This window comes from Erythrolamprus reginae, chromosome 4, assembly GCF_031021105.1.
Source record: "Erythrolamprus reginae isolate rEryReg1 chromosome 4, rEryReg1.hap1, whole genome shotgun sequence".
Lineage (NCBI taxonomy): Eukaryota > Metazoa > Chordata > Lepidosauria > Squamata > Dipsadidae > Erythrolamprus > Erythrolamprus reginae.
The window spans coordinates 37,852,463-37,874,565 of NC_091953.1; the positions used below are offsets into that span (position 1 = coordinate 37,852,463).

Below are 22,103 nucleotides of genomic sequence, written 5' to 3' on the forward strand. Positions count from 1 at the left end.
GCTTGAGAGCGGCTGCTCTCTTGCTAGGTTTCTTACAGGGATTCAGGATCCCTTGCATGGGAGGGGTCCGCTTTAGGGGTGGTCCCCTGAAAGGCGAGTGGTGAATTTAGGTTGATTCACCACTTGGCTTTTTCTAAGGGGGAGTCAGTGAATGATTTCATTCCTGACGAACTTTGTTCGGTGCGGTACGCATCCTTTGATGCGACGGTGACCATGGTTAGGAAGTGTGGGGTTGGAGCCCTTATGGGAAAATGCGACATTGAGTCGGCATTCCGGCTCCTCCCCATACACCCAGACGGATTCGGGCTTCTGGGCTTCCATTGCGAAGGTGGGTTTTTTGTGGCCAGGGCACTGCCAATGGGCTGCTCTGTCTCATGCTCTCTTTTTGAGAGTTTTAGCACCTTCTTGGAGTGGTCGCTCAGGAGGCGCAGCGGTCTGGGATCGGTCGTTCACTACCTTGATGGATTCTTGTTGGCGGGGCCTGCGCGTTCAGAGCAATGCTTTGCTCTAATGCTGGACTTCGGAGCCCTTTGCGCTCTGTTGGGGGGGCCTTTAGCCTCCGAGGGGACCGAGGGCCCCGCCACCAAGATTACCTTCCTCGGTATTGAATTGGACTCGGCGGTGCAATCTTCCAGATTGCCCCTAGAGAAGTTGCTTAAGAGCAGAAGAAAGCTGATGAGGTGCTGGGCTGCCGGAAGGTTACCCTACGGCAGCTTCAGGAATTGGCAGGCATTCTTAATTTTGCCTGTCGGGTGGCTGTTCCTGGTAGGGTTCTTTCCAGGAGGTTGTACGACGCGATGAGGGGGCTCCGTTTGCCCCATCATCGTACCCGCCTTTGCGCTGGGGTCAGGGCTGACCTCGGCGTGTGGTGGGATTTCTTGGTCAGGTTTAATGGTTTGTCTTTTTGGAGGCACGAGCTTCTTTTGGAAGCCGCGTTGCAGCTCTGTTCTGATGCCGCGGGGACTTGTGGTTTCGGGGTAGTTTTAGGTGACCAGTGGTGCTGGTCAGCATGGCCTCCGGAATGGAGTGCCTCTTCGTTGGTTCAGGACCTTACGTTCTTAGAGCTCTTCCCCTTAGTAGTGGCCTTAGAGCTTTGGGGGGAGCAGTTTAGGGACAAGACCGTGCACTTTTGGTGACAACCTAGCGGTTGTCCATGTGGTGAATGCCCTGTCCTCTAAGAGTGACAGGGTCATGCGGCTTGTCCGCCATTGTGTGCACAGGTCCTTGTCCCTAAACGCGTTGTTTTTGGCCAGGCATGTCCCCGGGGTGGATAACGGGGTCGTTGATGCCTTGTCCCGTGGTCAGTTGTCCAGGTTTCGGACCCTGGCCCCGTGGGCCCGGGAGTCGCCAGAGGCATTCCCCGGCCACCTTTGGAGTCTGGGGGGGCTCCCGGGCATAGGAGAGTAAGGGTCTGCTGGGCTATGGCCCTCTCTGTGGTGCCTGGCACTCTGGGGGATTCGCAGCAGACGGGTGCAGAGTTCGGGGAGTTCAGGCAGGATACGGGTTACCCCTATAGCTGGCCTGCCCCAGTTGTGTACCTGGCCATATTTGTGTCCAGTTTAGGCAGTGTGGCCTTTAAGTTAGGACTTTGAGGTCCAGGTGGCCGGCCTCGCCTTTTGTCTAAGGTGGGGCTGGTTTGTGGATTTATGGTGAGTTCCGCATAGTGAAGATGAGGGACGGCTGGCCAGGGCCTTATCGCTGATTGCTAGGTCCTTTTGGCCTTCCATCTCATTGCCTTAGTCGGGCGGGTTTTGGAGTACAGGGTTTGGCTAGGCCAAGCGTGGATCCCGCCGCTTGTGGGAACGCTCGTTCCGCAGTGGCACCGCCTCTAGTGCGGTGACGGCGTTCTCGATACTGAGGATTCGGGGATGCCGACCGCTGGCGGTCGACGGCCTGTTTTAGGCTATGAACGGCCAGTTGAGGGTCCGGGGTAAGATCTTAGGCCAGGGCTCCCTTTGGTCCCCTTCTATTCAACCCCGCCAGGACGGACCGACGGTGTTGCTTTGGGTCATGAGCGCTCCGAGACCACTCAGTAACACGGTACCGTCGGGGGTGGGGACCCTGCCGGCTGGGTCCTTGTTGTCTGGCGGGGAAAAGATGGGGTGTGTGGTGGGACGGGCGTTTCTACCGCTATGCTGGGTGGGCGGCATCCCATTGCTGCGCCAAGGTGGTCCTGGGAGGGCGGCATCCCATTGCTGCGCCCAGGAGGTGCTGGGAGGGTGGCATCCCATTGCTGCGCCCGGATTGGTCCTGGGAGGGCGGCATCCCATTGCTGCGCCCAGGTGGTGCTGGGAGGGCGGCATCCCATTGCTGCGCCCAGTTGGTCCTGGGAGGGCGGCATCCCATTGCTGTGCCCAGTTGGTCCTGGGAGGGCGGCATCCCATTGCTGCGCCCAGTTGGTCCTGGGAGGGCGGCATCCCATTGCTGCACCCAGGTGGTGCTGGGAGGGCGGCATCCCATTGCTGCACCCAGTTGGTCCTGGGAGGGCGGCATCCCATTGCTGCGCCCAGTTGGTCCTGGGAGGGCGGCATCCCATTGCTGCGCCCAGTTGGTCCTGGGAGGGCGGCATCCCATTGCTGCGCCCAGTTGGTCCTGGGAGGGTGGCATCCCATTGCTGCGCCCAGGTGGTGCTGGGAGGGCGGCATCCCATTGCTGCACCCAGTTGGTCCTGGGAGGGCGGCATGCCATTGCTGCGCCCAGGCGGTGCTGGGCGGGGGGCATCCCATGGCTACGCCCAGTTGTTCGGGGAGGGCGGCATCCCATTGCTGCGCCCCGGTCGCTGGTCTTGCTCTTGGGGCAAGGACCGGTACGGCTTGGGGGTCGGTTGGGGACCCGCCAGGCTTGCGGAAGCCTGCGGTGGCTTCACGCTGTGTGGCCCGCCACGTATGTGGTGCGGTCTTCGATCCCCTGGGGATCTTTGTGGGTTGCCCTTTCCCTTAGGGCCATTCACCGGGTCAGGTGTAGAGGCAATAAGGCCCTGGGAAGGGTAGTCAGGGAATTTAGGTGGGGTGGTAGTGGCCCATCCCCTCATCACTGTAGATTTGCCGTGGCTTTACCAGGCCGATGGCGTTCACCTGTCAGTACAGGGGTACGCCATTTTCTTACAGGACCTGCAGCGGTCTCTGCGTGAGCTGGCGCAGCTAGAGGGGAGAGTCGGGGGGCCAAGATAGAGATCTGACCCCTGCTCTGTGGCAGGTTAGGGGCGGAAAATTGGGGGGTGGTTTAGCAACCGCGCATTCTCCCTTGGGCATCTTTGGGGATGATTGACAGGTTCTCTGCAAGCTCATGGAGGGAGCGACTGCCTGAGCGGCTGGGGGGAACCTGTCTTTGGGTCCTGCACCTTTAAATTCCCGGATTCGGGTTAGCCGGTGGGACCCCCCTCATGCAAAGCATGGCAGGGTCGCAGGTGATGGAGTGGTCCCTCACCTGGACTTGCATCGAGATACGCCCATGAGTTGCCCAGGAAGTTTTGCCCTAACGTCATTTCCGCCCCGGAAGTGTTTGTTTGACCCTGCAGGTCCATTTCCGGGTCATAGTTGATTATGCTAATATATGCAAATTTAATGAATAAATTATGCAAATTTATGTTAATAAAAATGACCCAGTTTAAATCCAGCTCTTGTGTCCGTGTCATTACTCCGTCTCTCCAGCAATGACGGCGCTGGACTTACTCGGCAGGCAGGCTTTGCTGGAGGGACCGGGAGACACGGGACCCTCTGGCGGCCGCCATTTTGGATCCCGAGTGAAGTCTCGCGAGGCGAGACTTCGCTCGGGATTTCGGGCCTGTTTGGCCCGGCTGCTGATTGGTCCGGGCGGGGCCTGCTTGCCCTATATAAGGGCGAGCAGGCCCGAGGCTCAGCCTTCTCGCCCGGACAGCAGCCTGAGCAGACACCCGCCCGCCCTCCCTATTTTGCAGTGTGCTTAGGGGTTGCCCTTAGGGGGCCGAATGGGAATTTTTTGCAGTTCTGCCTCTTAGCCGGGCTGTTTTTTCGCCCATTCCACACTGAGGAGATGGATGTGCGGTTAGGGGGTGCCTGTATTTTTATTAGATTAATTGGCTTACCTTTGGTCATTTGGGTAGGCAGGTTAGGGGCGGAAAATTGGGGGGTGGTTTAGCAACCGCGCGTTCTCCCTTGGGCATCTTTGGGGATGATTGACAGGTTCTCTGCAAGCTCATGGAGGGAGCGACTGCCTGAGCGGCTGGGGGGAACCTGTCTTTGGGTCCTGCACCTTTAAATTCCCGGATTCGGGTTAGCCGGTGGGACCCCTCTCATGCAAAGCATGGCAGGGTCGCAGTTGATGGAGTGGTCCCTCACCTGGACTTGCATCGAGATACGCCCATGAGTTGCCCAGGAAGTTTTGCCCTAACGTCATTTCCGCCCCGGAAGTGTTTGTTTGACCCTGCAGGTCCATTTCCGGGTCATAGTTGATTATGCTAATATATGCAAATTTAATGAATAAATTATGCAAATTTATGTTAATAAAAATGACCCAGTTTAAATCCAGCTCTTGTGTCCGTGTCGTTACTCCGTCTCTCCAGCAATGCATCATACAGCCTTTTTTATAAATGAATTAATAGTATAAACTCAGAAGATTCTCTCCTGAACAATAAAATAAATCAATAAAATAAAAAGAGAAAGTTCAGGACGTACAATATCAAAGACATGCCATGTGAGCAAGAAAGAGTTAATGTTATAAGGTATTAATTGTCACTATACTGCTAGATTCATAATGCTATCATATTTCTAATAATTTGCTTAGTATGTGAATTTAACTGTAGGTAATTTATGGTATCTTACCATTGTCAAGAATATATGTCAATAATAAGGATAAATTCCATAAGTTCAATGTTCTCTTTGTGATACTTCAACTAACTAGTGAGGATCCGTCCTTGGTGATGACATGGAAAAACTTGGAATCAATCTCAATTCTCCCTATCTCTCTCCCATAGCTGTTGTTATGTTGCTATTTTGTTCTTGCTATTATTTATCTAACATGCCCAATTCCTAGAGCAGCTGCCTGTGTTATAGCTTTGTTCTGAAAGAGTACATACAGCTTTTTCAATTAACATTTTTATTAAATTTACTAGCGTACCGAGCCATGCATTGCTGTGGCTCAGTGTGGTTAACTGGAAAGGAAAGAGAAAGTGCACTTTTGTAATATGTTTAATATTTTGCTGTTCCATTGTCTGTGGAGATACAGAGTCTGTTTTTCTGATTCTAGAAGACGCAACATATAATTGTCCATTTATGAAGCAATCCATGTGTAGATCTAAACTCACAATTCTAAAGATTGGCCCTGAGCTTTGTTCATAGTTGCTGCAAATGCCAATCGAACTGAGAATTGCAATCTCTTGAATTGAAATGGGTTATCCATTGGTATCATAGGAATGCAAGGAATGAGGACATCTTCACTTTTGTAACGTCCTGTCAAGATTGTTGCTTCTACGAGTTGGGCATCATTTTTTTTACTGCAAGCCACATGTCATCGCAATGCTTTAGTTGGTTGATATTTCACAACATGGTAAGATCAATTTTTAATTGCAGTACATGCAGTGGCATCTCTGGCAGATCCAGTGAATTTAATCTATTTATATAGATTGCAACAACTACATAATTATTCAGCCAGCAGATGGCAGTGTTCAGTTTGCATCTATGGGTTTAATCTATGGTTCCTTTATGTTCTGTGGAGAGGTTTCCATGGCGGTTGAAATCATTAAGCAACAAAGCCCTTGGTGACTGTACACTGTACACTTTATTTGGTTTGTATGGTATGTAACCATCCTGTGCTACCAAGCTGTATGGCTATATAATAATCCCCTGCTACCATTTATCTATATAAATAAAGTCCTCTTTTTTGAATCTCTCTCCTTTGCAAGGCCTTGCCCATCTTCCCCTAAATGGACCATTCTCAATGTTTGAAATTATCAGCAGCCAATTAAAAGTTTCTATATTTTTTCACCAGCCAATCAAAATGTGCCTCCAATGTTTGTCACCAGTCTCCATGCCAAGCAACTTCCTGTTTCTCCATATAAACAGACCATTCTCATTGGTTCAAATTATCACCAGTGCCTCCCATTTTTTTCACCAGAAAATTTAAACCTATGTTTGTCACCAGTCTCCAGACCAAGCAACTCCCTGTTTCTCCATATAAACAGACCATTCTAATTGGTTCAAATTAGCACCAGTGCCTCCTTTCTTTTTCACCAGCCAATGAAAACGGTGCTTGTATGTTTATTTACCAGCCAATCAAAATGCAGCTCCTATGTTTTTCACCAGTTTTTACCTGTCACAGGTGTGATATCTGTAATTGAATGCAATGCTGTGTCAATATTTCAAAGCAATCAGTAAAGATTGAGGTCATGAATAAATGGACATTTGCATTTTTATTTATATAGATTGAAGTATAAAATACTGATGAAAAAAAATTGGGAAATGGAGGAGGAAAAGGAAAGAAAGAACTATAGAGAAAGGAAAAAAAGTATTGACTTTCAACTATATTTATTTTCAAGCACAGTAAACTATTTACTTTCAAGCATAGTAAAATAACATAATAACATTACATACTTAATACGTAATAGCCATTTCTAAAACAACAAACTTGTCTAATCAGCAAAAGAACCAGTTTAAATAAGATGACCCATTATTTGTCTCAAAAGGCTTCCCTTTTCTCCTATAAAAAAAATGCCAGCCCCAATCTTAAAGTATGTTTGCCATTGATCCAAAAGTTTAGATAAGTATTGCAGCATGAATAAATGTTCTATTTAGATTTGATTGTTTGATTGATTGTTTGATTGATTGATTGATTATGTGCATCATTTTAGTGTTGGCTTTTTTTAACTACATATGTAGAATTTTTCCATGACATTATATACCTAATCTGGTATTTCAACTCTCCCAAAGCCTTCGGATAAGTGGAAAACCAACTGGCCGGCACACACATGAACATTGGAGCTGAGCTATGGTAACGGCTTGCGTGCAAGCAGATATGGCTCCGCGTGCCACCTTTGGCACCCATACCATATGTTCCCCATCACTGTTCTAGAAGGTAAAAGACCAGAAAAATAGTTTAGTTTCATGGAGTCTATTTTCTTTGGCATTTCAACTTTCTACATTTAAGCAGTTTTCTGAAAGACTATGCCATCCAATAAGATTGGATGCATATATATATATTCATAGATTTTCACAGGTATAGATATGAAGGTCTTGGCATATTTGGGTTTCTTCCCGTGTAAGTTTCAAAGATTTCTGGTGACATTTTGACGAGGTCCCACTCATCATCTTCAAGCTGGTGCTTCTGTCCTTTTGCTAGGGCAAACACAATGAAACCTGAGCTGTCTTTCCTTTATAAATATCTGGGGGGTGGGTGTGGAATGCTGGCTCAGCAGCTGTAAGCTGTGTTGAAACTTTCTACAAAACTCATTCCACTTCATAGAAATCATGAAGGAACAAAACCTACAACCCAGTGACCTACTTGTAAGCTTCGATGTCATATCTCTCTTCACTCAAGTGCCTATTAAAGAAGCCCTGACAGCCACCCAAAACAAATACAACCCCCCCCTGAAACACATGTTAGATCTGACCAACCACTGCCTGATGAAATCATACTTCATCCACAATGGACAAAGATACAAAGATAGAAGGAGTCCCCATGGGATCACCTCTCTCACCCGTCATCACAAACCTATGCATCGAATATTTTGAAACCAATGCCTTGGATAAATCTGAACACAAACACAAACTCTGACTTAGATATGTAGATGACACCTTCATAATTTGGCCACATGGGAAAGAAAAACTGGACACCTTCCTCACACATCTCAATAGCCTATACCCCAAAATACAATTTACCATGGAAATAGAAACCAACAACCAACTTCCCTTTCTGAATGTCCTAATCTACAAAAACTCCAATGGCTCCCTAGGACATACTGTCTACCAGAAAAAAACCACACACCAACTGCTACTTGAATGCAAAATCCCACCCCCACTCTGCACAGATCAATTCCATAGGCAAGACCCTCATTGACAAAGACCACCTGGAAACTGAATTACACAGTCTCACAAATGTATTAATTTCCAATGGATTCCAAAGAGAAGCAATCACCAACCTAATCCGAAAGGAGACGCCACCAAAAAACCAAGACACAGAACAGGACAACGGCATCATCCTCCTCCCTTACATCAAAGGCACCACAGATAAAATCAGCAAAATTCTCCACAAACACAACATCAAGACAGCCTTTGGCACTGATCAAAAAATAGCCAACATCCTAAGAAACCCCAAAGACAATATCCAACTAGAAAACCAAGGAGTTTATGAAATACCATGTAAAATTTGCCCAGCCACATATATTGGACAAACTAATAGGAGAGTAAATGCACGTATTGCAGAATATGAGAACGCATTAAGAAAAGAAGAAAAAACTTCCTCCCTTTTCCAACACTTCAAAACTACAGGACATGAAATTGATTTTGACAGAACTAAATTGTTAAAAAAATTCCCCAGACCATGAGAATAAAAGCTAAAAGACCACATGATATATATATCATAGAAACATTTATTAAACATAACATATATCAACACATAACATATATCAACACATAACATAAAGACACCAATATGATAACACTGTATCATATCAGGACCAATTGAAGACACTCAAAAGGTGTACTTAAAAAGGTAAAGTACCTAACTTCACCAACCATCTTTTATAGGAGTTTCATGTCTAATTTACACCCCCTTCCTCCTGTCCATATATGGGGTTGTCTTGCATCCAATTTCATCATAGTTCCCTGGAACTCTCTAGATTAATCCATCAAGTTATTTATCCTGTTTTATGAATGTTTATTGGCTTCAACAATAGGATTTCTTCATCTTGTTACAGGATGTAAACATATTTTTGTACATTCTTGCTTTTCTGGCAAGAACCACTGTCCAAAAGGTCGGAAGTTTAGTACTCTAATAAGAGTGTTTTGTATCCATCTAGGCCTTAGATGCCTAGATTCTATAGATTCTTTAGATTATTTTCTCAATCCCTGCTCTCTTTCTTCTAAGAATTTTTACTCAAATTCTTAGAACATGTCCATCACAGACCACCCAATTAGTGGGGATATTCATCCTTATGTCATCGGGCCTCCCAGCAAACCAGCATACATTTGATACAGATACAGAACTTAATACATAACTTAATACAATACTTATAATAACTCCTACAAATGAGTCTGGCAACCAAGAGTTGGGGTGTTCCATATGTCACTAGATGCAGCATTGTATGATTCTACTCTTAACTACAGTTCCTTGTGCTTTATTTCTACTTGAATAACTCATCTCCCATGGCTATATCCATATGTCTTTATGGTCACTCTATTTTACATTATCGATCCATTATCTCCCTTTCTATTGCACAGGTACAATACCTCATTTGCTTAAGTTGAGTTCCTTAAGGCATACCAGGGACGTATACTCAACAAATCATCTTATATGTTTATACTACTCCCACCTTACTACTCCTTGTATCTTATCCATAAGTGTGGGATATGTCACCAATTACATTCTATTCTCCGGGCCTTGATCAAACAATTTTTGTAAAGATAGGCCTCTAAATAAACCATTATCTTGGTATATGTTTATAATGGGATACATATACCATTTCTCCACCTTCTGGGACATGTTTATGTAATGCCTACTAATACATGACTATCATGTTATAGTGTAGAATGATTTTTTTCTGCTCAGTTACCTTTTCACAAATGACCCATTTGTTTACAAAAAATGTTACCTCTATAAATGTTAGATTTGTCTATTGTGCAGGGCTCATCTCATCCAGTTACAAGAATGCATAAGCATGAACATATAAGTCACCAAATAAAACCCCACTTGTCTTAGGGCTTCAGCTTTTTCCCCTTTCCAGCAACTCTATGGATAATTGTGTTCACACCTCTTGCCTATATGTTACATACAAATTAGCTGGTAACATATCTCCCTACAATCACCAAGCATATTTTACTCTGTCCATTTAGAACATCCCAAGTAATCACCCTTGCAAGTTAGATTTCATAACAATCTTGACTTCTTCAAACAATAGGGGACATATATGCATTGTATCTGGATATGTTAATTTCCCTTTCCTTAATGTGTCTCCCATCTCCCTTGTTTAACTTCGTCTCATTTCATTCACATAGCTTATTGCACAGTTTTGCTAAGGCTACATTGTATAAAAATACCAGTTTGGAAGGTGTTTTTGTTTCATGCTATAGCAATAATGATTCTTCTTCTATAATCCTTCACTTCTTATACAAAGGTGTGTAATCTATACCCTTAAAAGTATTATTTATAAATTACTTCCACTTCATAGCTAGTGGATCTGAGGCATATTCCAGTTTTCAAATCTGGATCAATTAATACTAGTGATGATGTTTGTGTATACCAATGATCCTGTCCGGTATGGCAACAGAGCTGCTATCCTATCACCAGGTGATTAGATAACACAGCCTCTAATCCCATCCCCTTTGTGTACAGTATAACATTCCACAAAACAATCACCAACTTTATTATTACATTCATGCTGCTATGTATTATGTGTACTAGGCCCCCCCAGCGTATAGTTGCATGTCATGTGTATATGTGATAGTATTATATACACTAACACTCTGAAATCAGGGGCTTACATTCACAAATTTCCACAACATAAATGTGACTTATTCAAATATAAAAATGACAATGGCAAAATAAAACATTCCTATCCAGATTCACAAATCCACCCTCCAAAGTTCCATTTATGAAAAAAAAAAAACATTAAAAGGTTTCTTAGTCCTTCCTTCTCTCACTCTTCTTCCGGGAGACACTGATAAACTGACAAAGTCCATTCCTTCATGCATAAAACCCTTCATATGTGTCCATGGCATGCACAGTCATCTCAATCATTATCAGTCTTTTCAATGGACAGTCCCAAATAAGCTTCCAGTTGTGTCCTTTTAAGTTTTCACTCAGGAATCAGTCCTCACTCTTAAAATTATGCACTTGTAAATAAGCCACCAGCCCATCAGACCTTAAACGAGAAAAAAACTGGGACAAGTTCTTTTAGTTGTTTCAGAGACAATTTAGCATCTCAGTGCATCTCGTTCCAGTATTACACATTTAAATATACATTGCACAAACATTTATACACATACAAATGCTAAAGGTAAAAGTTTCAAAGTTGTTATAACTTTATACTGCTTCTGGGATTCAATTTTCTCCCCAGCCTTTGCCAAATATACTCAGACAGAAGGGAATTCTTTTCAGTTCCCTATTCTACTAAATAGACCATAAAACGTGTACCTCTATCATTATTAATATACATTATTAATATACATATACTTTTCTATACCAAGGCATATTTATTTTACTATTATATTCATTCTCATCTTAAGTATTTATCATTACAAATGAAAATGCTTTCACCCATCCACTTAAAGGATTCAATTCTTACCCAAATACATATCTCAACTGCTGGCATTTTTTTTTTTTCTCACTCAATTCACTGAAATAACCAGCCAGCAGGTTACCTACTACAATTAGTCCTCTCATTCCTTTGAATTCAAACAGTACACTGAGATCCAGAAATACCCTTCTCTCCAGATTTTCCAAGTTCACCATTAAAGACCCTTTGGTCCTGGGAATTCAATATTACCAGGTTCACCTTGTGGACCAGCTGGATCAGCTGGACCAGGGCAACCATCAGGTCCAGTTGAACCAGGAAGACCTAGACCTGGGCTTCCAAATTGTCCTGGAAGACCTCATAGACCCATCAGACCAGGTTCACCAGTGGGGACTAATAGCACCACCTAAACCTTGTATCACCATATTTGCCATAAGACCCTGGATCACTAGATCCAGATTCTCCAAAAAAAACCTATTGAACCACAAAAACCTTGAGGCCCTGTTTAACCAGGTTCACCAGGCTCACCTGGAGATTCCTGGTCAACAGGAAAACCAAGTAATTCCAAACAAAAAAAAACCCAGCAACACCACTAAAGCCAGCAGGGCTGACTACTACTAATATCAGCTTGTCCTGGAGTACCTTCTTCACCAGGTACACCAGATTTACTTTTGTTATCAACAGTATCAGGTTATTCATCCCAACCACTGTATTCCCTTATTTATGTTATTCCAATACCCATGTTTTAGTATATACACACATTCACACTCAATCAAAAACAAACTTTCTTTCACAATGAATGGAAAACAGTTATGCATCCTTTCATGCATATGTCCAACATATTTCTCACACTAAGTTAAATTATTTGACTTTCTTCTTCCCTACTGCCTCTTTTACAGCACCTCATCTTTACTCAATAATCCACATCTTATACAGGCATTTCTTATAATCAGTCACACCGATCATTCAGCTTTATTTTTCTCAGACAGCATGTAAAAAAACCCCTACTTATCACATACATTGCTTACTACCACTGCTTGTTAAATCTCTTCTATCCAATTTTGTTACATTTGTAAAGCAACCCCCTTTCACAAAACCTTTCCCAGTTCACTTACTAGCAGCTAAACAAAATTATACTATAAACAGACACCAGTCTATACTATTCCATTCAAATGCCTTCAGCCTCTAACACCTTCCTTCACCACAGGAAATCATCAATCCAAAACTATCAAAACTACCAGTCTTCTAAATCACAACAGGTTTATCTAATGTAGCTACACACTTTTTATTACATTCTGTAGCTAACCCAACATTTACTACCACAAACAACCCAAATACCAGCACTACTATTATAACAGCCAGAGTTAGAAGGGACCTCAAAGGTCATCTAATCCAACCCCCTTTCTTCAGCAAACAGCTCTCTACCAATTCATAAAAATGACAACAGGCAAACCGCTCCACTATGTAATCGCTGGCTTCATTCCAGCATGCTCATACGTATCATCCCACATCATATCTTCTAACAGTTTTCACATAGGAGTATTTCTTCATCAATAAACAATATAAAAAACACAGAACCACAATCCCAAACATATGTATAAACACTACTTATACCATACTGTACAAAACAACCACACTTCCCTGCATTCTCTCAGATTACAAATCACATTACAAACCAGAGAAAATAATATGTAAAAGAAAAAAAATGTTGCACAATCAACATTCATACACTCATAAACAACTTTCTCTTCCCTTAAAACAGAGCCAAAGCCAGAAATACGTTACCATACAGTGCAAAAATCTATTGTCACAGAACCAATTTATCTAAATCTACACGAGCTTCTCAGCTGTATTCAATGATGCCACAGATTTAATCCAGAAAACAATTATCTATCATCGAATTCTACTCAATTGTGAAATTTTTCCTAAAATGTTTAGCTTCCTTACGAGCATTGTAAAATCCAGCAACAATTGTCACAGCAACAATTAAATATTTTCATTTCATAACACCACAAGACTCCCTACCAGTACTTTATTCCATTTATCAGATTTGTGTACAATTCATAATTCATAATCAAAGCTTTTTACAATAAAATAAAATATGATTCCCCTCATCTTGAATCTCAAGATATCCTTCAAAATCTCCCAGCTAGCAATTTTCTTATGGGCATACAATAAGAGACTATTACCTCCAACAGATATAAAAGGCAATTATTAAAAAAAAATCCAATTCCTGCTATGTATCTTAACTAGGTTGTTTTAGAGATACAGTGTTAGCTTTTACTTTAACTTAATAAGTAATTACTAGTAACTTAGTAGGCTTGACATTCCATCTCAGTTCACTGATTCAAACCAAGATAAACACTTATATCAAAAAACATCAAAAATAGCCAGTTATTGTCCTCAATACTGGACTCCAGTTCATCATATGTAAAACATACACTCTACTATGCATAGTAAAAAAAAAAACCCTCTTTCATATCCACATCTATACACTAATCTTGGAATTCACCAATACGGAATTCCCTCCAACTGCCACATAAAGCCATAAAAAAAAACCCCTTTATAACTCTTTCTCATCCTCAACCTCTTAATATACGTAACAACTCAGCCACAGAACTGCAAACCTTTCGCCTGTGTATTAAACACATGCCATCTATCCCAATACAATATTTAAATTCTCTACTCTCTCACATAACCAATATCCACAAATCCCCTTATCTCCAGCTGCTTATAAACCAAGCCTGCTATAATAAATTAATTCTCCTTCAAACCTACTGCACCAAACTATCCCAGGAACAATAATAGCCCCTCAACAATTAACAACTTACCTCCTCAAAAAGAAAACACAGCCTGTCAACCCACTTAACTTCAAGACAGCCTCATATTCTCACATTCCTTGTCTTAAACAAGCAATACTATAAACCCTACACATACAGTCTCAACTCCTATTCATCAAACAAAACAAAAAAACCTTAGTACTTACCATCTGCTCACCCGAAACCTCTATCTTCGATTATTAATCACATTTATCAAAAGCTCTATTTCTCAAGAATTCAAAAATATCAGTTAGACTTCCCTACACCTCTTGCAATAATCTTTTCGCTCTACCAGCAATCTAACTATAACCATATGTATTACACTTCTTAAATCATACCAGCAAAAGGACAAAATATTACATAGCACAGCTGCTATCCCCCCATAAAGACACCATTCTGCTCTTCAAGATACAACTTACCAGCAGCCGTCATCCTTTGTCAGAGAGGGGGAAAGAAAAAGAAAGAAGAAAAACAAAACAAAACAAAACACATACTTCTACCACAGCATCTGCTGTCAGTTTTAAGTAGACGAAACCCATTCCTAGCATACGCTATGTCCTAAATTTAAAGTCAACACCCATATTTTTGTTCCATAATAAAACTCCTGTTTCATTATGACATAAACGTTCACCCTGAAGTGAAACATAAGCAAGCCGATATTCAACTATGTAAATATCCACTCTGATCCCTTTAAAACTCTTTCTCCACGGTGTCACCACCCAACATGTGTTTTAAATTAGTTCTCGTGCACAAGAACCCAGCACAAATATAGAGACATTTCTTTCACATGCTCTGCGTGCCCACATGTATTCAATCATGCTACTGCATATCACCAACTCAGGATCAGACCCCTTGGCCACCTTTACTCACCAAGGACGCTTGCTCTCGCCGGCAGCTGCAATTTTTCCCCGGGAAACCTCTTATTCTCTTGGCCTCTCAGTTCGAAAAGAAGCTAATTCCTGGACATGGAAGCAAGAGAAAACCAGCCACTGGAAAAAACTCCAGTAAGGGCCCTGCCAGGTTTCTCTCGTCCTCCATCCAGGAAAAAAGTTCTCGGGTCCCTGTTCGGGCGCCAATTGTTAAAAAAATTCCCCAGACCATGAGAATAAAAGCTAAAAGACCACATGATATATATATCATAGAAACATTTATTAAACATAACATATATCAACACATAACATATATCAACACATAACATAAAGACACCAATATGATAACACTGTATCATATCAGGACCAATTGAAGACACTCAAAAGGTGTACTTAAAAAGGTAAAGTACCTAACTTCACCAACCATCTTTTATAGGAGTTTCATGTCTAATTTACACCCCCTTCCTCCTGTCCATATATGGGGTTGTCTTGCATCCAATTTCATCATAGTTCCCTGGAACTCTCTAGATTAATCCATCAAGTTATTTATCCTGTTTTATGAATGTTTATTGGCTTCAACAATAGGATTTCTTCATCTTGTTACAGGATGTAAACATATTTTTGTACATTCTTGCTTTTCTGGCAAGAACCACTGTCCAAAAGGTCGGAAGTTTAGTACTCTAATAAGAGTGTTTTGTATCCATCTAGGCCTTAGATGCCTAGATTCTATAGATTCTTTAGATTATTTTCTCATAAATTAAGTTCCAAAACTGAACACTACAACAAAAGAATAATCATAGAAGCCATTGAAATAGAAAAACACCCCCACAATATGAACAAACGTGATGATACATCCAGACAACCAGCCCTCCTTAACAAACGTGTCCCAGCCATACAAACTGAAACCAGACCCAGAACAACACAGGACACTACCACCAATCACCTCCACCAGACCCAAACCCACACCCATCCTACAGACCAAATACAACCACCAACCAGAAGCCAAACTACAGCAGTGCCCCCAACTGTTGCAGCCCCCTCTGACATACACACAAAACAAACTGACAAATGCCATAAACACATGACCAGACCACAAACACGCAGCCAAACCAAAATTGTTACACCCCAGACATACATTACAAAACAGCTAAGTAGTCTGCAAGCTCCAACTACTCAGGATATCACCCCCAATCCACAAACATCAACTAATCACCTTACATCAATTATATCAATGACCCCAGGTGTTACCCCACTGACTCACCTGGAAATTTCAACACAGCTTGCAGCTGCTGAGCTAGCACTCCACATCCACCCACCAGTATTATAAAGGGAAGGCTTGTTTCTAGGGCTGAGAGAGAGTGATGAGCCCAAAAGCTGGGTATTTTGAGAGATTTCAGTTGCTGAATAAACTGCTACTATTTCTAAGAAGGAGAGAATAATTTCATTCTGTTTAAAATTGGCCTCTCTTGAAGAAGTACTCCCTGAATCAAGCAAGTTAATTTAAATTTTGATTCTTTCTTCAGTCTTGCTTTTGGTGGGAAAGGTTGTCAAGAAAGATACAGGGTATCAACTTCAGAAGGTCATAGAAAATTATTTTATTTAGGTCTCTACCAGGTAAGATTCAGATTCTTCTGGAGAGAGGAATCAAAATAGATTCCTTTTCATCAAATATAAAATGGTGTTTGGCTCTTTTTTTGGTATTGTTTGGTTCTTCTTTGGCATTATTTTAGTTTAAAGAGAACTACCCTGCTTTTCTAAGCCTTTGAGTTGCTGCTTCACTCAACTGCATAAGAAATTGGATGCCCTGGGCAAATGAGAGATAGAAGTTAAGAAGTGACTTTATCTTTGAATCACCAGAGGGCTTCTGTTAGGTCAGAGCAGACCCTTGTTTTGCAGTACGGAGCTCAGATATCAGAAAGTGCCTTCAATTTTATGCCCAGAGGTAGAATAAATGCTTCTCTTTAGAGCAGCACAGACTTCCAAATGTAAAAGCTTAAATGTTTCTGACACCAACTTACACTTGTGATAAATATTCATTGCCAGGAAACCTTTTTTCCTTGCCATCCAATGGATTTTGATGTACTATGATCTACATCATATGCATTACATCATATTTTGGTGTAATAGGTGAGTCAAAATTTATCATCCCTGCCCCAAAATGAGCCTTTTCTGTCACAGAGCTTCCTTCTAGAATGAAATTCTCTCAGAAATCTGGTTGATAGCATTCTGAAGGCCTTAATCTCCTAGTCTATGGTGTAGGCTTTGTTATTTTTATCTGGCTTCATCAACTTGTTCAATAGTTTTAAATGTTTATTTTAAAAAATTATTATAAATATCTTTATAATTAATTGGAGAAACAGATTAATATATACTAAATCTGTGGGCTTTCTTTATCTATTGCTGCCAGTTTGTGTATGGTCACACCGCTTCTGCGCATGTGCAGAAGCGTCCTAGGGGTGGGTGGGCGGAGCCTCTCATTGACACTGCTACTGGTTTGCAGAACTGGTTAGAATTGGCAGCAAGCCACTGCTGTTTATTTCAAAAATATCTGTTATGTTATAGTAGAGTACAAACTTTGCATTAAAAAATGAAATGAAATAACTTTAAAAATTGCATTGTTTAAGTCCATTGTTTAAGTTCTTTTCTGAAAAAAGAAATATTGGAAAGCTGCTCTTCACCAGAGTCAATAGTAGGAAACTCAATTTAGACTTCCGGTTGTGATGTCAGCATGAACTGGAACAAAGAAATGGGGCCCTGTTTCCCAGCCTGGAAACCTATCAGCCCTGGAGAGACAGATTGAGAAAAAGGGAAACTCCAAGGACCTAGTGGAGAAAGGCAATCCCCCTGAAGGTTCAAGAGAAACCTCTTGATTCTTGCCAGGAAGATACCAGCCATCAACACAAAGCATTGGTATGACAAGATCCTTCAAAAAAGGAGGTTCAAATATTGGATTGAATGATGTAGCTGACTCTAAAATTTGAGACAGAGTGATTTTCAGATAGCGGTGGCGATTGGGAAGAGAAAGGAGTGAAAAAAAAAGTACTTTGTACATACTTTGGAAACAAAGTAGTGTATAAGAAGAGAAAAGAAACCTCAGTTAGATATCTTCAGTGACTAGGGATTGGGAAATACAATTTTTATTTATTTTCTCAATGATACTTATAAAATCTCTCAAAGTTTTTCTCTAGATTATCCAAGAGCTGATCTGTTGGAGTAAATAAACGTTTAGACTGAATGGCGATCTGGCAGTGCAGCAGAATTACAGACTGAGCATAAAGATAGAGATGAAAAAAAAAAGAAGTGGTTACTTGACAAGTGATAACTATATGATTTGAATCTTTTAGTAAAAGAAATAAACTTTTGAAATTAGAGAGAAGTAAAGGATTGTTACAGTTCGATGACTTTAAAATTCTAGAATTTGGAAACGTAAAAGAGCAGTGATGCTATAAAGATGATGCATGTCTGAAGGAAGATTGCATATATAGTGAAGAAAGATATACAACTCTCCTAAGTAACAATGAACAATAAATAGAAAGTAAGAATATAAGAGTAAGACAAAGGGGCAATTCTGAAAGCTGAAATCTATAATATTTACAATATTTAAAATATTTAACATCAGTCTCTCCAACCCATGCAGCCACCCATCGTGTCTGCTGTTAGCACAGGATACATGTTTGTTAGGGTTTGCCACTGTAAACTTTTACTATCACTTTAAACGTGTACTATCACTTTAACTGTTAAATATTCTAGGCTGGTTCGTCATAAGAGGGCGCCAGTACTCCTTCCCTCAAATGACGCTATGACACTCGTTTCTGCTCAGTCATTTTTACTTTGCCTTAATGGGGGAGTGTAATTGCTCAGTGCGTATGTTATTGTATTTGCTTAGTGCTTATCAGCTTGTATTTGCTTGTGCTTCTTATGGAATGTTTCTATCTTTTGTCTATATGTAAATAGTACTTATTAAGCATAACTAAGTCTGTGTCTTTGTTTCTTTGGCTTTATCACACACCCACGCTCTGTTAAAATTCTCTGCTCAGTGTATGTCGAAGGTCTCATAGCCTAGCTATACTGAGACATACCAACATCTGCATTCATATTACATCAGCTGTTTGTGCACTCCTTCCCATTCTCCCTGAGACTCATTGCACCTCCCTTACACTCTTGTGCATCCCTTGGTATCCTCAAACACCCTTCCTGACCCTTGCCATGCTTCCTTCATAACCTTGCACACCAGTAGTGGGTTCTAAATCCCATTGCTACCAATTCCCCCTACTATTTTGCTGAACTGGAAGCAACCCGCCGCTGTTGCGTACCTTCTAATACCATCACATACTCTTTCCAAATCTCGCCACCCTTCCCAATCACTTGTAAACCTCCATGCTCCTTCCCCAAGCCTTCCTGCACTTCTCTTTTACTCCCACTTCCCTGACCCTCACTACACCTTCAACTGAATTGTTGTGGGAAGCTGGCATGATGTTGTCTCTCCTAATGATTGTGAGATTTGGTAAAGGATGGCAACTAGGATTGCAAAGATTGCTGTCCCTACAATCATATCTGTCGATGGCAGAAATCTTGATCCCAATTTATGTTGTAAATTGAGGACTATTTTATTTAAAAGTAAGAAATACACAACAGCACAAACTGCTGAAGATTCTGTATCAAATGTGCTCATTTATTTTATTTTGTTCTTGTTACAGTTGAAAAGCACTTATTAATGAATGTGGTTGTAACAGATCCATTGTGATGTAATATATTGGCAGTTTCTGTCTTAAAAATAAATGTGTAATTGCTTCAATAATACACTTTAAATTCAAACAGTAGCCAATCTGCTTTATTGGCATAAAGAATTAAGTCTTCAGTGAGGGACAGCATAGAAATCAAATGAACGAACAAACAAACGAACAAACAAACAAACAAACAAACAAACAAACAAACAATTCCAGCATTATTTTTTACATGTTGTTATAGTTCTTTATTTAACATATCAAAATCTGGAGCTGAAAATGTACCTTTATTGTAGCTTAGCTATATTGACTGGTAAATATTAATTGTACCATATACAGCCTGCTTCTTTCTCTAAGCAGATAGACACTCTGTATCATTACTATTTAGCTCTTTAATGTATTCTGTAGCTTGGGATTTATTCAACCGTTTATTCAGAGCCATAGAATGTTAGTATTAATGCTAAAAAAAGAATACTGTTATATAAAAACTCTTCTATATAATGTTGCCCTTCACAAGCTAATTTTCCATCATACTCCAAAGTCTATCAGATATGCATTGCTAATTTGCTAAAGGAATTTAATAGCTTAAATTATTTAACACCCCAGTTTATAGCTATGAACTTACCATTTCTTTGCAAATAAGGCCATACTGGAATCTTCTTTTTAATAACTGGGATGCTAATTGCATATATTTCTATTTTATTTAACTATTCTCAAATTATAATACAACATTTTGCAGCCTAACAGTCTTCAAATTTATTGCTAATAACCGTACTGATTTGGAATGATTTGGAGAACATCAGGATGAAAATATCAAAGCTTTTAAAACATTTAATGGTGATAATAATAATAATAATTGTCCTGGACTTGCTAAATCTGTAACTCTGTTGCTCTATGGAAAGTAATTCAGACAGTTAACCTTTCTTGCCATTCAATATCTTGACATTATTTCACCATCTACACCTTATTCAATGCTGTAAGCCATGTAAAGCCATGATATCTCCAGATGAATAGAGACTCAGCTGAAAAATTGTGAGTGGCTTCTTGGAATGTAAGATGGAGACTGGAATAACATCACTTCCTTTATTTTTTTCATGAATGCATGTAATGGGAAATGATAAAACAAGAAAGGTGATGTAAATAATAATCCCTAAACATTTCCTTACTTTTTTTTTCAACTTTTTTTAATTAATTTTCATAAAATAAACAGACACACATACAAACACTAAACATAGAGTGGGGGTGTATTTCCCCCGCTTCTTTTGAAAGTGTACATTCAAGTAAAGAAAAAGAATACATAATTGAATATATGTTAAATGTTAAAAGGTTTACTAAAATTGAATTAAAGTTTTACAAATCTCGAATACAATGTGAATATTAGGTAAAATTAGTATAGAATAGTCATCAAAAAAAAAAGAAAGAAAATACCTTTAGTATAATCTTAATTACTATAGTAAAATGCCATATTCATCAAACAAAACATTTAAACTAATTTCAACTATTATACATATATAGACCAAAGTTCTTAATATGTTACTTATACTTATACCTATACATAAACTACTATGTCATAATCATCAAAAAATGCATTTAAGCTAGTATTGATATTGTTATCACCTAAGTAAAAACAAATACAAAAAGTTAACTAGAAATAAGTGTGTATATCTTATTTTTTCTTATCTATCCATTTATAAACATTGTTCCATGTTTCATAAAATTTAGTATCTTCTTGATCATTTAATCTTCTTGACTTCCGGTTTGGAGGAGACCGCATCGGGTTCTCTTCGGCAGAGCTCTGCCTTGGGATCCTTTCTACCCCCTCCGAAGGTCGCATTTGCGATCGGATTGGGCCCGGATGGCCCGATCCCAGAACAGGGGGCTCCCCTCTGCCCGAGGAGCCGTCGCCAAGACTCCGGAGGCAGCGGTTCGCCCCGCAGCTTCGGAGACGGGAGAACCGCTCCTCTTTCCTTAAGAGGATCGGCCAGCGCTTTCTCCCCTCACCCAGCGGGAAGGAGAAAAAAGCCTAAGAAGTGAAAGTGCTAAATCAATTTGACTGGAAAAGAATACAGCAGAGTAAAGACCTAAGGTAAAAAACCCCTTTTTTGTTTCGTGTTTAAAAGCAGAAGATTGGATCGTGAAAGTTCTAAGTGAAAGTTCTTTTTTTTTTCAATAAGGCGAAGGTGAAAGTTTTTTCCTGTTTGGATTCATCCGCACATAATAGCCGGATCTAACTTTTTCACTTTCATTTTTTCCATCTTGAACTTGAACT

The 22,103-nt window shown here is 40.8% G+C and overlaps 1 long non-coding RNA gene across 1 annotated transcript; it reads right to left on the reverse strand.

The window, feature by feature from the left end:
* Positions 1–8,542: 8,542 nt before the first annotated feature.
* LOC139166487 (uncharacterized) lies at positions 8,543–15,857 on the reverse strand. Its single transcript, XR_011558960.1, has 2 exons — positions 11,780–15,857; positions 8,543–11,746 (listed from the first exon to the last, which is right to left on the reverse strand). It is a non-coding gene; the product is annotated as an uncharacterized lncRNA (long non-coding RNA).
* Between the last annotated feature and the right edge of the window lie 6,246 nt (positions 15,858–22,103).